This window comes from Xenopus laevis, chromosome 1L (assembly GCF_017654675.1).
Source record: "Xenopus laevis strain J_2021 chromosome 1L, Xenopus_laevis_v10.1, whole genome shotgun sequence".
Lineage (NCBI taxonomy): Eukaryota > Metazoa > Chordata > Amphibia > Anura > Pipidae > Xenopus > Xenopus laevis.
In genome coordinates this window covers 63840004-63854612 of record NC_054371.1, presented here as the reverse complement: position 1 = coordinate 63854612, position 14609 = coordinate 63840004, and the positions used below count along the sequence as shown (strand labels likewise).

Below are 14609 nucleotides of genomic sequence, written 5' to 3'. Positions count from 1 at the left end.
ATTTCAAAATCCCATTAGTGTTTAATAATATCTTGTAGGGGGATTTTTTTAAAGTGTCGGTTATCCCAAGTCAGGTCCGGACTGGAATTTACAATAGGCCCTGGTATTCCAAGTACACAGAGGCCCAAGCAGTCCCCTACCAGCCCAATAAATTATGACTGTCTATGGAACCTACAGCAGCCCCTCTGGCATTTGCCAGAACCCACAGATTTCCAGTCCTGGCCTGCCCCAAGTTAGCAGAGAGTTGTGCTTAGCAGGTTTGTGGCAGCTTTTACAAACAATAACAAATGCAAAATATATAAAATATTTCACATAAAATATTGGTTTGCTTAGAAATTGCTTATTATTTTGTGCATGTGTTTGTGGAAAGCCATCTGGCAGTGAAAGGGTTACACTGGGTAATACTTTCACCCTGTCGGTGATGTTGTATACAACAAGTCTCAGACTTCTGGAGAGGCGGAGATAACACAAGCTGCATGTACGGCACAGTCTCCTGAAAAAGTCACAGGTTTATAGGTTTGATAGCTGTCCTTATGCAATAAAAGCGATCATTGGAAAGTCAGCAGCCAACATAACAGGAAGTGCTGATATTTTTCTTTTCACTATGGATTGCGGACATGGCTAACGACACATACAGCAGCTCCCTCTCTGGACTTCCAAAGTTTGGAAAGAATGTAAGTTCGCTTTCTCATGTACTACTAACACTGTCTCAGACTGACATTCTACTTTCATTTTCCTATTGACTTTGCCTTTATGTTTATGGTGATTGTTGGCTGCTATGAGCATGACACGTTGTATTAACCTGTATTTTAGCTTTTATATATTGTACTTTCCCTTTAGGATCTTTCAGATCTCTGTCAGGCAAGTAAAAACCTGTGTTTCCACATCCTTAAAAACTGGAAACCTGTATTATCTACAGCCATTAGGGCAGAAAACCCATCAGTTCTCTAAGATCCTATGTGGTCTTAAGGAAACCGGCATAGCCTGCAGCATGCAAATGACCATGTTTAATATACGGCTATGCAACAAAGGAGTTATATAGCTATAGAAAGCGGGATATTGTAAACTACAGATATGAAAAAGATGCATACAATGTGTATACAGCCTAATAAGTTCAACAGTAGAAGTGTGGGGTCCAGGAGCTTATGTTCCGAACCTACAGCTCAAGGAGGTAACTCATATCAAAAATTGCAGCAGACACTCACAGATCCATTAAAATTAATACTAAAGTAATACTTTTTTTTCATACGCCTGTTGTGACTCCAGCACACACAGAGATACTGCTGTATGCACACATATGGTATATAGAGCAAATCACAGAAGCATCTGTATGTGTTCCATTGTGTGTGTGTTTGTGTATATGGCATGGCACCATTGTGCTTAGTTTGTGACACATTCCAACTATCAATCCACCCAATCCCAAATGACTTGATGCACCTGTTTTAAGTCATTTGGGATTGGGTGGATTGATAATTGGAGTGTTTATCTGATTGGGTCACTGGTTACATTGCAAACCCTGTAATTAAATACTATCGTTCAGCAAGATCTTCCAGCTGGCAGCCATCCTTAATGCAGGGGCCGAAACGTTACGTTGGCTGGAACATACTTCACTAAATACACTTTTTTATTTTGAAAAATATCCCTGTGTTGCTGGTTTATACTGAAAATATATGTGAAACTTTTTTTTTTAAAAGAAAACTTTTTATTGATTTTCTTTCAACAATACAACACAGAAATAAAGATGGGGGGGTAACAGTCCAGCCTGGGGTTCACTCGTATTTATCAGGATATGCATACATTTCTCAGGTTGGCATGCACATTTCAACTTAAGCTCAAACATCCTAGACGTTTAGGCCTTCAGCCTCAGTGTATGGCGGCCAAATTTTTTCGAAATTCTCCGGACAGCCCCATGCCAAGTACATTAGTTTAATCATAGGTAAAACATTATTAACTTGACGTTTCCACATTCCCAGCGTGGGTACCTTAGGCCCCATCCATCTCATAATAATACACTTTTTTGCGTAATATAGTAGTCCTCTAATGAGAAGAGTCATATAGTTGCCCACAACCACTCCCTCCAGCACCCCTAATAAACAACAGTAGGGAGACAGCAATGGGGGAAGGGCCAGCTGCTCTGATAGATAGGTTGTGACTGCTCTCCAAACGTTTTGTATATGAGGACATTGCCAAGTCATGTGTAGGAAGACTGCCTGATCTGTCTGACATCTATGACAGTTACTATTATCCCTTTTATATATGTGAAACTTTAACCGTGCTACTGGGTGAAGTTGAGAAGCCGAGTGCCACCCATCTTACATATATATATATATATATATAGTCCATCGTGAAGCCGGCACTCTTGATATATAGTTTCGATCTCCTGGGTGCAGTATCAACAGTTTCAATTTGTAAAGCACAAGTAAGATCCGCACTCACAGGACTTATGAAAATTCAAGAAATTTTATTACGTTTCGGCCTCCTCCGAGGCCTTTTTCAAAGTAACAAATACATAACCACAAATGCTTTAAATACCTAGATTGGCGGGAGAAATTTGGCCAGTTGAAAATGACGTATCCACCTCATCATTAAAGCACGACTAATTTAAATATCCCCAAATTAGGTGATCATTGTCACATAAAGAAAATTACATATCCAGTCTAACAATACACACCATCAACTACACATTAAAAATGGGTTAAAAACAACGTGAGTAAGGCATTTATTTTGGGATATAATGTTCTTAAGCAGTAGTGAGAGGGTTAATATAGGTGGGTGATCGTTGCCTTATAGTTATTATAACAGATCCACGTAGATGTTATCCAGTTTCGGTCATTAGAATAGGAACAATCAGTGAATATATGTAGAGAGTGCCCCAGAGCAGACCTTCCACCCTTGTTCATTTTTGGGAAGTGAAGTACAATGTTACTAAATACTTTGTTTTTAACCCATTTTTAATGTGTAGTTGATAGTTTGTATTGTTAGACTGCATGTGTAATTCTTTTTATGTGACAATGATTACCTAATGATTACCTAATTTTGGGATATTTAAATTAGTCGTGCTTTAATGATGAGGTGGATACGTCATTTTCAACTGCCCAAATTTCTCCCGCCAATCTAGGTATTTAAAGCATTTGTGGTTATGTATTTGTTACTTTGAAAAAGGCCTCGGAGGAGGCCGAAACGTTAGACTCTTGTAATAAAATTTCTTGAATTTTCATAAGTCCTGTGAGTGCGGATCTTACTTGTGCTTTATATATATATATATATATATATATATATATATATATATATATATATATATATATATATATATATATATATAGATATAGATATATATATATATAGCAGTAGTCGAAAACAAAATGACAATTACCATGGTGCTAGCTCACATAAAGTCAGGATGCAGTCCAAAACAAGCAGCACTCTAAGGGATTCATATAAAAGGCAAATTTTATCTAAGTTGAAGTTTCGGTCACTCTCAGAGGACCTTTCTCAATGTATATAAAGGCTAGACTAGAGTGCTAGCCGAAACGACAGTTTTTAAGACCTGAGAGTGTGGGCATTGTTGTTCGATTATTCTATATTTTATGACTGCACCCAGGCACTTAATATTTTTTTTTATGGAATATAGAGGCTGACAGAAAAGCATAATGCACTTTGTAATATACGTTATTTTTTATTTACCTTTTCAGAAATAAAACAGTTCTTTCTTTCAGCTATATTTGTAAGAAACAGCAGGGCCACTCTAAGGTACCAGTGGCAAAGATCTTATTGGTAGGCTCCCACTGCCCCAAGAAATTTGTGACAGGCCTTCTCTCAAGCAGATAAACTTCATTGTAATAGTGGATAAATGAGTGGGGATCCCTCTAGAAAAAAAAGTTCAAATTATTAAAATGAGGTGTCTTCTCTATATCTGGAGGGATGCTTTAGTCAAATGTTATACCAGATTGTGTGCCCCCTATTTTTTCTGAAGCCCTGAGCAAATTCCCATTTATTAAATAGCACTGAGAACGAGTGACCACCTCTCTTGTTTGCAGCCATATTGTCTACTGACCAGAGCAGCATTTTAAAGTAGCAATCCTCATTACCAGGCACAGCTATTAAGACAATAATGAACAGCTCTCCTCCACTTTTTAAGAAAACATGCTCTATTCTGCTCTAGGATATACACAGTAAACTTACTTATTTTCTTGTTCAGTAAAACATGCAGGAATATTTTCATTCAACACTGAGAAGCAGGTTTATCTGCATACTAAAGTAAGAGTTGGCATACTGCCTGATCTGCATAAAAAAAAAAATACACCAAAGTGTTATTTAGTAAAGATAAAAAATACAAGATAATTTGTCTCTTTCTGGCAAAAAAACTTTTCTGGTCAGAGTAATGGATATATAAGGGAAAGCCTTTATTTAATAGGGGAATAGACTCAGATAATTCAAAACAAAACATACTTTTGATATTGTCAGAATATGATCTCACCATTTTTTTTTTTTTTTTTTTACAAAATGCATTCCTGAGTCAATAGCACTCCTATGGCAGAATGCTGTATTGAAATCAGTTTATCAAAAGAGCAAACAGTGGTGATTGTAATGTTATTCAATGGCAAGTCACTTTTGTTAGATTTGTTGCCCATGGTAACAGCTAGAGATGTCGCGAACTGTTCGCCGGCGAACTTGTTCGCGCGAACATCGGGTGTTCGCGCTCGCCGGAAGTTCGCGAACGTCGCGCGACGTTCGCCATTTTGGGTTCGCCATTGTTGGCGCTTTTTTTTGCCCTCTCACCCCAGACCAGCAGGTACATGGCAGCCAATCAGGAAGCTCTCCCCTGGACCACTCCCCTTCCCTATAAAAACCGAAGCCCTGCAGCGTTTTTTCACTCTGCCTGTGTGTGCTGAAGAGATAGTGTAGGGAGAGAGCTGCTGCCTGTTAGTGATTTCAGGGACAGTTGAAAGTTTGCTGGCTAGTAATCGTTTTGATACTGCTCTGTTATTGGAGGGACAGAAGTCTGCAGGGGTTTGAGGGACATTTAAGCTTAGGTAGCTTTGCTGGCTAGTAATCTACCTTCTACTGCAGTGCTCTGTATGTAGCTGCAGTGGGCAGCTGTCCTGCTTCTGATCTCATCTGCTGACTGCTGCAATAACAGTAGTCCTTGTAAGGACTGCTTTTATTTATTTTTTTGTTGTTTTACTACTACTACTACTACTACTACTATAAGAGCCCAGTGCTATTAGTCTAGCAGTGTTGGGGAGTGGGACTGGTGTGCTAATCTGCTGCTCCTAGTAGTTCAGCAGCACCAACTTTAATTTTTTTTTTTTAATATTCATTTTTTTTTATTTTACTTTTTTTATTTTACTACCGCTGTAGTAGTGTATAAGTTGACCTTTTAGGCATTATTTGCCCTGTAGGCATTATTTGCACACTGTTTTCTTCAACCCGCCATCGAGCTGTGTGACCTTGTTCACATTCTGTCTAAATATCCATAATATTACCGTCTCCAGAAAAAACACCGGAGTCACTTTTTTCAAGCAGCCATAATATATTTTACGTAATCCGTATCCACCGCTGTAGTAGTGTATACGTTGGCCTTGTAGGCATTATTTGCACACTGTTTTCTTCAACCCGCCATCGAGCTGTGTGACCTTGTTCCCATTCTGTCTAAATATCCATAATATTACCGTCTCCAGAAAAAACACCGGAGTCACTTTTTTCAAGCAGCATTCATATATTTTACGTAATCCGTATCCACCGCTGTAGTAGTGTATACGTTGGCCTTGTAGGCATTATTTGCACACTGTTTTCTTCAACCCGCCATCGAGCTGTGTGACCTTGTTCCCATTCTGTCTAAATATCCATAATATTACCGTCTCCAGAAAAAACACCGGAGTCACTTTTTTCAAGCAGCATTCATATATTTTACGTAATCCGTATCCACCGCTGTAGTAGTGTATACGTTGGCCTTGTAGGCATTATTTGCACACTGTTTTCTTCAACCCGCCATCGAGCTGTGTGACCTTGTTCCCATTCTGTCTAAATATCCATAATATTACCGTCTCCAGAAAAAACACCGGAGTCACTTTTTTCAAGCAGCATTCATATATTTTACGTAATCCGTATCCACCGCTGTAGTAGTGTATACGTTGGCCTTGTAGGCATTATTTGCACAGTGTTTTCTTCAACCCGCCATCGAGCTGTGTGAGCTTGTTCACATTTTGTCTAAATATTGATAATATTATCGTCTCTAGAAAAACCACTTGAGTTACTTTTTTTCAAGCAGCATTCATATATTTTACGTAATCCGTATCCACCGCTGTAGTAGTGTATACGTTGACCTTGTAGGCATTATTTGCACACTGTTTTCTTCAACCCGCCATCGAGCTGTGTGACCTTGTTCACATTTTGTCTAAATATTGATAATATTATCGTCTCTAGAAAAACCACTTGAGTTACTTTTTTTCAAGCAGCATTCATATATTTTACGTAATCCGTATCCACCGCTGTAGTAGTGTATACGTTGACCTTGTAGGCATTATTTGCACACTGTTTTCTTCAACCCGCCATCGAGCTGTGTGACCTTGTTCCCATTCTGTCTAAATATCCATAATATTACCGTCTCCAGAAAAAACACCGGAGTCACTTTTTTCAAGCAGCATTCATATATTTTACGTAATCCGTATCCACCGCTGTAGTAGTGTATACGTTGGCCTTGTAGGCATTATTTGCACACTGTTTTCTTCAACCCGCCATCGAGCTGTGTGACCTTGTTCCCATTCTGTCTAAATATCCATAATATTACCGTCTCCAGAAAAAACACCGGAGTCACTTTTTTCAAGCAGCATTCATATATTTTACGTAATCCGTATCCACCGCTGTAGTAGTGTATACGTTGGCCTTGTAGGCATTATTTGCACACTGTTTTCTTCAACCCGCCATCGAGCTGTGTGACCTTGTTCACATTTTGTCTAAATATTGATAATATTATCGTCTCTAGAAAAACCACTTGAGTTACTTTTTTTCAAGCAGCATTCATATATTTTACGTAATCCGTATCCACCGCTGTAGTAGTGTATACGTTGACTTTGTAGGCATTATTTGCACAGTGTTTTCTTCAACCCGCCATCTAGCTGTGTGTATTATCGTTTCCAGAAAAACCAACTGAGTTTTTGTTGTTGTTGTTGTTTTTTTAAAAATAATGCCAGGCAAAGGCAGGCCGCCACGCAGAGGCCGTGCTAGGGGCCGTGCTGCTATGCAATCCTGTGGCCCTAGCAAATTGCCCAGTTTTAAAAAGCCAATGACCCTGAACTCCCAAAATGCTGAAGAGGTAGTTGACTGGCTTACACAGCACACCCCATCCTCTACCGTTTCTAACTTTACCACAACATCCTCCTCATCCTCCACTGCTATGGCCACCCCACGTAACACTTCCTCCACCACCGGTGCCCCTTCTTCACTGGGGTCAGAGGAGTTATTTTCCAATGAGTTTCTTGAACTGAGTAATGCGCAACCATTATTGCCAGAAGAAGATGAAGGAGATGAGGACCTTACACCAGATTTAATTCTGGCAGAGAACACGATAGAGATGGACATAATGAGTGATGAGGAGGAGGTCCCCGCTGCTGCTTCCTTCTGTGATGTGTCAATCAAGAAATTGATGCATCTGAGGAGAATGATGATGAGGAGATTGATGTTTTGTGGGTGCCTAGTAGAAGAGAGCAAGAGGAGGGTAGTTCAGATGGAGAGACGGAGAGTCAGAGAGGCAGTAGGAGAATAAGACTTAGAAGAAGCAGGGAGGACAGCCCGCAGGGATCAGCAGGGCAACAACATGTATCGGCACCTGTGTTCAGCCGGCCAACGCACCCGCCATTGCCGCCAATACCGCCAACTCCGCCAACTTCTACTGTTACCGCCAGATCGCACACTTCCAAAAAGTCAGCAGTGTGGGATTTTTTAATGTGTGTGCCTCTGACAAAAGCATTGTAATTTGCAATGAGTGCAGTCAGAAACTGAGCCTTGGTAAGCCCAACAGCCACATAGGTACAACTTCTATGCGAAGGCACATGAGCGGCAAGCACAAAGCACTTTGGGAGCAACACCTCAAAGGCAACAGGCAAACTAAAAGCCACACTCCTTCTGGTCCAGCATCTTACTGCTCTACCTCTGCTCTCCTTGACCCGTCTGAACCACCCTCCACTCCGCCTTCCACCTTGACCACCTGTTCCCATTCCCAGTCATCTGCCACCAGCCAAGTTTCTGTGAAGGCCATGTTTGAGCGTAAGAAGCCAATGTCTGACTGTCACCCCCTTGCCCGGCGTCTGACAGCTGGCTTGTATGCACTCTTAGCCCGCCAGCTTTTACCATACCAGCTGGTGGACTCTGAGGCCTTCCGCAAATTTGTAGCAATTGGGACACCGCAGTGGAAGGTACCCAGCCGCAATTTTTTTTCTAAAAAGGGAATACCACACCTGTACCAACATGTGCAGAGCCAAGTTACCGCATCTCTGTCACTTAGTGTTGGGCCAAAGGTCCATATGACTACTGACGCATGGTCCTCCAAGCATGGTCAGGGCAGGTATGTCACCTACACTGCCCACTGGGTGAACTTGGTAATGGCTGGGAAGCAGGGAATGGGTAGCTCAACAACAACAGTGGAGTTGGTGTCACCGCCACGGATTGCACGCGGTTCTGCCACCACCTCTACTCCTCCATCGCTCTCTACCTCGTCTTCTTCTTCTTCTTACTCTGCTGCTGGGTCCTCCTTCTCCTCCTCCACACCTGTGCACCCCCAGCTCCCCCTAGGCTATTCGACGTGCCAGGTACGCCGTTGTCACGCTGTCTTGGGGATGACGTGCCTGGAAAGCAAAAACCATACCGGATCTGTACTCCTGTCATCTCTGCAGTCACAGGCCGATCGGTGGCTGACCCCACACCAACTGCAGATCGGAAAAGTGGTGTGTGACAATGGAAGCAATCTGTTGGCAGCGTTGAGACTAGGCAATTTAACACATGTGCCCTGCATGGCACATGTGTTAAATTTAATAGTCCAACGTTTTGTCTCCAAGTACCCAGGATTCCAGGACGTTCTCACCCAGTCCAGAAAGGTGTCGGCCCATTTCAGACGTTCCTACACAGCCATGGCACGCCTTGCTGACATTCAGCAGCGCTACAACATGCCAGTCAGGCGTTTGATTTCTGACAGCCAGACTCGCTGGAATTCAACGCTCCTTATGTTGGAACGTCTGCTGCAACAACAAAGGGCTGTCAACGAGTACCTTTTTGAACTGGGTGGTAGGACTGGATCTGCACAGCTGGGGATTTTTTTCCCCCGTTACTGGGTGCTTATGCGCGATGCCTGCAGGCTCATGCGACCTTTTGAAGAGGTGACAAATATGGTCAGTCGCACCGAAGGCACCATCAGCGACCTAATACCCTTCGCTTTCTTCCTGGAGCGTGCCGTGCGACGAGTGACAGATGAGGCTGTAGACCAGCGTGACGAGGAGCTGGAAGCGCACGATTTCTGGTCGGAATCACCAGAACGAACCCAGGCACCTGCTGCAACGCAGGGAGAGGTGCCAGAAGTGGAGTCAGAGGAGGAAGGTGGCTTTGTGGAGGAGGAGGAGGAGGACCAACAGGAGCAGGCTTCCCAGGGGGCTAGTGGTGACCTTTTGGGGACCCCTGGTCTTGTACGTGGCTGGGGGGAGGAGACCGTGGATGATGCAGTCCTTGATAATGAGGAAGCGGAGATGGATAGCTCTGCATCCAACCTTGTGAGAATGGGGTCTTTCATGCTGTCATGCCTGTTGAAGGACCCCCGTATCAAGAGGCTTAAGGAGAAGGACCTGTACTGGGTCGCAACGCTACTAGACCCTCGGTACAAGCATAAAGTGTCAGAAATGTTACCAACATACCACAAGTCCGAAAAGATGCGGCATTTACAAACCAGCCTGCAAAACATGTTGTACAATGCTTTTAAGGGTGATGTCACTTCAGGAACTCATCAACATTCCAGGGGCAGAGGTGCCAGTAATCCTGCCACGAGCACACCTGCAAGGACAAAGCCCTTTGGCCAGTCTGTAACGTCAGACATGCAAATGTTTTTCTGTCCAAGGCAGCGCCACAACCCTTCTGGATCCACCCTCAAAGAACGCCTCGACCGGCAGGTAGCGGACTACCTGGCATTAACTGCAGATATCGACACTCTGAGGAGCGATGAACCCCTGGACTACTGGGTGCGCAGGCTTGATCTGTGGCCAGAGCTGTCACAATTTGCCATGAACCTCTTGTCTTGCCCAGCCTCAAGTGTGCTCTCAGAAAGGACCTTCAGTGCAGCAGGAGGGATTGTAACTGAGAAGAGAACTCGCCTAGGTCACAAAAGTGTCGATTACCTGACCTTTATTAAAATGAATGAGGGGTGGATCTCGGAGGGTTACTGCACGCCGGAAGACTTGTTCTGACTTCTATGCAGCTGTCCTTCTCTTCAAGCCTCATGACTCCACACACAGCTGTCCTTTAGCGTCCTCCTCCTCCCTCCGCCACCGTTACAAACTAGGGTGCAAACCCTACTGGTTTAATTTTTTCTGGCCTCTGTGCTTCAGTGGCTGCAACCAAAAAAACTGGGCAAACAATGTCTACAAGGTCAACGTATGGCAAAAAATGACTATTTTCAGCATTTATATGGCATATTTTTTCTGGCAACTGTGCTTCAGTGGCTGCATCCAAAAAAATGCATATTTTCTGCATTTATATGGCATAATTTTTCTGGCCTCTGTGCTTCAGTGGCTGCAACCAAAAAAATGCATATTTTCTGCATTTATATGGCATAATTTTTCTGGCCTCTGTGCTTCAGTGGCTGCAACCAAAAAAATTTATATTTTCAGCATTTATATGGCATAATTTTTCTGGCAACTGTGCTTCAGTGGCTGCGACCAAAAAAATGACTATTTTCAGCATTTATATGGCATATTTTTTCTGGCCTCTGTGCTTCAGTGGCTGCGGCCAAAAAAACTGGGCAAACAATGCCTACAAGGTCAACGACGTTGACCTTGTAGGCATTGTTTGCCCAGTTTTTTGGCCGCAGCCACTGAAGCACAGAGGCCAGAAAAAATATGCCATATAAATGCTGAAAATAGTCATTTTTTGCCATACGTTGACTCAACGTATATGGCAAAAAATGACTATTTTCAGCATTTATATGGCATATTTTTTCTGGCAACTGTGCTTCAGTGGCTGCGACCAAAAAAATGCATATTTTCTGCATTTATATGGCATAATTTTTCTGGCCTCTGTGCTTCAGTGGCTGCAACCAAAAAAATTTATATTTTCAGCATTTATATGGCATAATTTTTCTGTCAACTGTGCTTCAGTGGCTGCGACCAAAAAAATGCATGTTTTCTGCATTTATATGGCATAATTTTTCTGGCCTCTGTGCTTCAGTGGCTGCAACCAAAAAAGTTTATATTTTCAGCATTTATATGGCATAATTTTTCTGTCAACTGTGCTTCAGTGGCTGCGACCAAAAAAATGCATATTTTCTGCATTTATATGGCATAATTTTTCTGGCCTCTGTGCTTCAGTGGCTGCAACCAAAAAAATTTATATTTTCAGCATTTATATGGCATAATTTTTCTGGCAACTGTGCTTCAGTGGCTGCGTCCAAAAAAACTGGGCAAACAATGTCTACAAGGTCAACGTATGGCGAAAAATGACTATTTTCAGCATTTATATGGCATATTTTTTCTGGCAACTGTGCTTCAGTGGCTGCGTCCAAAAAAACTGGGCAAACAATGCCTACAAGGTCAACGTATGGCAGTTGTTTAAAGAGAACAGTAGATTACTAGCCAGCAAAGCTACCTAAGCTAAAATGTCCCTCAAATCCCTGCAGACTTCTGTCCCTCCAATACAGAGCAGTATCAAGCAGATTACTAGCCAGCAAACTTACTATCATCTGTCCCTGAAATCACTAACAGCTCTCCCCCTACACTATCTCTTCCAAGCACACACAGGCAGATTTTTCAGATACATTTTTGCCCTTGATCCCCCTCTGGCATGCCACTGTCCAGGTCGTTGCACCCTTTAAACAACTTTAAAATCATTTTTCTGGCCAGAAATGTCTTTTCTAGATGTTAAAGTTCGCCTTCCCATTGAAGTCTATGGGGTTCGCGAACCGTTCGCGAACCGCTCGCGTTTTTGCGCAAGTTCGCGAATATGTTCGCGAACTTTTTTTCCGACGTTCGCTACATCCCTAGTAACAGCTGACAAATCTTACCATGCACTATTTCCCATAAACATTTAACTGATGTAATTAGTTGATGTATTATGCTATGCTTAGAAACTGTCTAAATATTGATTATTTATACAAATATAACTAGTAACAGAGCACTGGACAGTCCTATGGAAAATAGTTGTTATGGGCTACTGTGAAATGAGCTTTCACCATGAACCTAATAATTTTTCTGCAGCACAGAGTGCAAAGCCACACTCAGTGTTAGACTGGCCTGTCAGGGTACCAGGATTTTTCCCAGTGGGCCTTGGCCTTATTGAGCCCATGGAGAATTAACTTGTCTACCTGTTCCCGACTCTGCTTGTGTTTCATTCATTCCCACCAGTGAGAAAGATTATGAAAGAATTCAGAACTCTGTGATGAGGTCAGATATTAGCCAAATTTATCGCTACAGATAAGCAAGATAATCCAGGAAGGCCGTTAATGATAATGGGACAGAAGGAATCTCTAAGGAATTATTTATACATTATAAATAGGAAAGAAAATGCTTCTCCAAAACAGTCATATAATCTGGGATGTTGGCATTATTATGTTGGAATATGTTGGCATTTTATTACAGGGGATGTAAAGTCAAAAAACAATATTGAAGGTACTGCTCATAAACCTAAAAAGAAGCATATTTACAATGTACTTCAATTAGAAAATGTGTACATTTTCTTTAAAACAGTACAGGACCTCTCCCAGCTGGCCAGAGCGCTTGTCTGCATTCTGAAGGCAAGGGAAGCAGAGAGGGTTTGTTTCTCACTGAGATTAGTTTTAACGATAAATAAACAAATTAAACAAACCCACTCTGCTTCCCTGCCCTTCAGAATGCAGACAAGTAGTAAGTTTTCTTACTATTCTCACTGGCTGGCTGGAAAGGTCCTATGTGGAGCTTCATCAAGGAGAGGAGACAAACAGTGAATTCAGCTGCACAGAATTAGTTATTTTAAAGTAACGGTACACAATTTCCAATTGAAGTACATTGCAGATATGCTTCTTTTTAGGTTTATGAGCAGTACCTGCAATATTGTTTTTTGACTTTACATCCCCTTCAAAGGGGATTAGATTCGATTAGGAACACACACAAAAGCACAGATAAAATCACAAATTAATCAGTCACATTTGAATGAAGAATCCCTGAAACATGGGGATTCCAGTGTTTTCCTTAGCAGGAAGAAAATATGAGAGAGAAGTATAAGAGTTCTGGGTGGATCCTTGATATCAGGTTCTCATGTGGGACCTGGGTGCCCCATGCTCCCTCTGGCCTTTGTCTTGCATGTTTGAGAAAAGGGCAGGGCGTGGTTTTTGACCTCTTGCTGAGACTGGAGTGGAGGCTCCCTCTGTCCTATCCTATGCATTTGTGAGAAAAGGGCTGGAGATGTTCTCGGTCTGAGGTGAGAGCCGGGGCTATGAGAAACTGCACTGGCTGCTTGAAGTAAAACTGTGAGAAATGGAAGAAAACTGTCGGCTACAAAACCAGCCAAAAAATAGCCAAGAGGCACTTCTAAAGTAGCCCAAAAATAGCACAATATGTGCAGTGAAAATAAAGTCTAAAAGATAAACGAATATGTGTGAAAATATGCCTTTTTCAAATTTTCACTGTTTCGCATATTTTTCCATGAAGCAAAATGGGACAGATTAGCCCGTCACCAGGGTCGTAACTACAGAGGGGGGCCCAGGAGTAATAGCGGTCCCATAAGGCTGAATACATATACAATTGCAATAAATATTGGTAAAAACAGGTCATTTCTGTGGCCAGCAGATTTTTGTCCCAAAATTGTCTGAAATCAAGGAAAGTCACCTGGAAAATGTGAGAATGCTTAAGAGTGATGAGAGACTGGGGTACAAAGCCCAAAATCTGGTAATGCGTGACTTCTACACAAGTCAGTCTCATTGCACGCGGGGGATTGTAGTCTTACGTTAAACTTACATTAAGCTTGGCAGTCGGGAAAATGTTAAACAAAAATTACATCACCCAATATGCATTGGGAGAAACAGGCTTGGCACATTAGGGCAAGAAAAAATGTTGGCTGGTTTCCAAAGAACAAACCAGCCAAAAGCCCAAAAAGTAGCCCAAATCCGTACCTCAGCTAGTTTTTACTTTTAAAACCTGCCTGGGCTTTAAATAAGTAACCCAATTTAGCTGGAAAACTGGCAACCTGACAACCCTGGTGCTCAGAGAGTAGTTTCATTTTCTTGTATTAGTTGGTGCCAAAAATACACTGTTTAAACCTTTGTGTGCTGGGCAATTTACCTGTGAGATGGCTCTTGAGTTTCACTGAATAGACATGAAATCTGTAAATAAAGAAGCTCTGGCACATTTTAAAGCTTCAATTTTATTTTGCAAGTAAAATGT

General features: G+C 42.1%; 1 protein-coding gene across 3 annotated transcripts in view; it reads left to right on the top strand.

Moving 5' to 3' along the window:
- The first annotated feature begins 463 nt into the window (after positions 1 to 463).
- LOC108719613 overlaps positions 464 to 14609 on the top strand; it is a 36858-nt gene continuing 22712 nt past the window's right edge. For all 3 annotated transcript variants that reach the window (XM_041589742.1, XM_041589734.1, XM_041589747.1), the window contains exon 1: positions 464 to 674. The gene's annotated coding sequence lies outside the window, so the exon portion shown is untranslated. The remainder of the gene's footprint in view (positions 675 to 14609) is intronic.